At 43.5% G+C, this 2808-nt stretch overlaps 1 non-coding gene across 1 annotated transcript; it reads right to left on the bottom strand.

The window, feature by feature from the left end:
* Nucleotides 1-1444: 1444 nt before the first annotated feature.
* LOC133235790 (U6 spliceosomal RNA) lies at nucleotides 1445-1551 on the bottom strand. Its single transcript, XR_009732655.1, has one exon. It is a non-coding gene; the product is annotated as a U6 spliceosomal RNA (small nuclear RNA).
* Nucleotides 1552-2808: the final 1257 nt, after the last annotated feature.

Raw genomic sequence — 2808 nt, 5'->3', positions numbered from 1 at the left:
ACATTACTTTGATAGCATGTGAGATGAGTGCAACTGTGCGGTAGTTTGAGCATTCTTTGGGATTGCCTTTCTTAGGGACTGGAGTGAAAACTGACCTTTTCCAGTCCTGTGGCCACTGCTGAGTTTTCCAGATTGGCTGGCATGTTGAGTGCAACATGGGTCAGCAGTGGCCTGCCGCGGGGAAAGGGGATCTGGCTGCAACAGACCTGGGTCATGTGGCATGTGGCATGTGGCATAAGCCCTCTTGGAGAGGTGAGGTTGCCTAGGTTTAAATCCCCACACTGCCACTGACTGACTAGGTGACCTTCACCAAATTTCAAAACCTGCTTCTGCTTCCTTTTATGTGTAAACTGTGAAAAATAGCTTGTAGGGTTGGTGTGAGACTGAAGGTACCAGACTCAAAGCATTTGGAATATTTCAGCACATTGTATATATATACACACACACACACTAGTGCTTGTTATTTTTAGAAAATGTACAAATACAATACTTTTATGCTGGAGTAAATGCTGTAAAGGAAAAGAACAGATTTCCATGAGAAAGTAAAAGGAAAGACCAATAGTGGGTTGTGTGGAATGAGTACTCTGAGAAGGGACTGAGATTTGAAGACGGAGAAGCAGGTGAAATCGTCAGGTGTTCTTTTGGTGGCTCAAAAGAGCATCTTCCAGTCCTTTATGTCTCAGCATAGAGGAGAATTCAGCGAGAGACTGAGTGGTCGATAAGAAGTGAGATTTATTAGAACAGGATGCTTGTGTCTACGGCTATACCACCCTGAACATGCCAGATCTCATCTGATCTCAGAAGCTAAGCAGGGTCGGACCTGGTTAGTACTTGGATGGGAGAATAGCATGCTTGTGAGGCTTACAAGTGGGCAGGGGAGCATTGCATTGTCACGCTCCAAAAACTTACTGGGCTACAGTGTTATAACCAAAGGAAAAGTGGGGAGGGGAGAAAGACCATTTTCCTCCTCATTTTTGAGTAGACATCATGCTTCCATAGTGAGCTCCTCCTCCACGTTGGGCAGGTGAGTCTTCCTGTCCCTACATGGTCAAGTCAGGACTATCATGGCACTATGGAAATATTATTTCAGGTCTCAGTGCAATGAGGGTATTTACTTTGAAATGTAAATTTCCATAAATTATTGTTTTTCATGTGTACAAAGAGCATGTCCTAGGGTTATTAACTTCCTGAGCTCACTGGGCAGGATGTAGGTCTCATGTCACCATTGTTTTATTGTTTGGGGGCATGTCTTGTGCTTCTGCTGCATGGTTTTGTTGCCAAGCAAGCTTGCTTGGTTTTCTGGTTATGTAGATCTGTTTTCTTAAGTGATCATCAACTTACAGTGGTCTCCCATATTTTTTCTTTTTTTTTTTACATTAAGCAGATTTTATTGTTATTGTTATTCCAGTTTTATAGACAAAGACTCTGTCTTAACCATGGTCCAAAAAATATGGAACGCTTCATGAATTTGCATGTCATCCTTGTGCAGGGGCCATGCTAATCTTCTCTATATTGTTCCAATTTTAGTATATGTGCTGCCGAAGCGAGCACAACTTTTTTCTTTACTTACAATCCTCTAGTGGGATTAAGTATTTAATCACCTACTTTGTTCTAGTTTGTCCCTTTCAGTTCAGTTCAGTTCAATTCAGTTGCTCAGTCGTGTCCGACTCCTTGCGACCCCATGAATCGCAGCACGCCAGGCCTCCCTGTCCATCACCAACTCCCAGAGTTCACTCAAACTCACGTCCATTGAGTCGGTGATGCCATCCAGCCATCTCATCCTCTGTCGTCCCCTTCTTCTCCTGCCCCCAATCCCTCCCAGCATCAGAGTCTTTTCCAATGAGTCAACTCATCGCATGAGGTGGCCAAAGTATTGGAGTTTCAGCTTTAGCATCAGTCCTTCCAAAGAACTCTCGGGACTGATCTCCTTTAGAATGGACTGGTTGGATCTCCTTGCAGTCCAAGGGACTCTCAGGAGTCTTCTCCAACACCACAGTTCAAAAGCATCAATTCTTTGGCACTCAGCTTTCTTCACAGTCCAACTCTCGCATCCATACATGACCACTGGAAAAACCATAGCCTTGACTAGACGGACATTTGTTGGCAAAGTAATGTCTCTGCTTTTGAACATGCTATCTAGGTTGGTCATAACTTTCCTTCCAAGGAGTAAGCGTCTTTTAATTTCATGGCCGCAATCACCATTTGCAGTGGTTTTGGAGCCGCAAAAAATGAAAGTCTGACACTGTTTCCACTGTTTCCCTGTCTATTTCCCATGAAGTGATGGGACCAGATGCCATGATCTTCGTTTTCTGAATGTTGAGCTTTAAGCCAACTTTTTCACTCTCCACTTTCACTTTCATCAAGAGGCTTTTGAGTTCCTCTTCACTTTCTGCCATAAGGGTGGTGTCATCTGCATATCTGAGGTGATTGATATTTCTCCTAGCAATCTTGATTCCAGCTTGTGCTTCTTCCAGCCCAGTGTTTCTCATGATGTACTCTGCATAGAAGTTAAATAAACAGGGTGACAATATACAGCCTTGACGTACTCCTTTTCCTATTTGGAACCAGTCTGTTGTTCCATGTCCAGTTCTAACTGTTTCTTCCTGACCTGCATAAAGATTTCTCAAGAGGCAGGTCAGGTGGTCTGGTATTCCCATCTCTTTCAGAATTTTCCACTGTTTATTGTGATCCACGCAGTCAAAGGCTTGCATAGTCAATAAAGCAGAAATAGATGTGTTTCTGGAACTCTCTTGCTTTTTCCTTGATCCAGCGGATGTTGGCAATTTGATCTCTGGTTCCTCTGCCTTT

The sequence above is a fragment of the Bos javanicus genome, chromosome 22, assembly GCF_032452875.1.
Source record: "Bos javanicus breed banteng chromosome 22, ARS-OSU_banteng_1.0, whole genome shotgun sequence".
Classification (NCBI taxonomy): Eukaryota; Metazoa; Chordata; class Mammalia; order Artiodactyla; family Bovidae; genus Bos; species Bos javanicus.
This window is presented reverse-complemented; position numbering and strand designations above follow the sequence as displayed.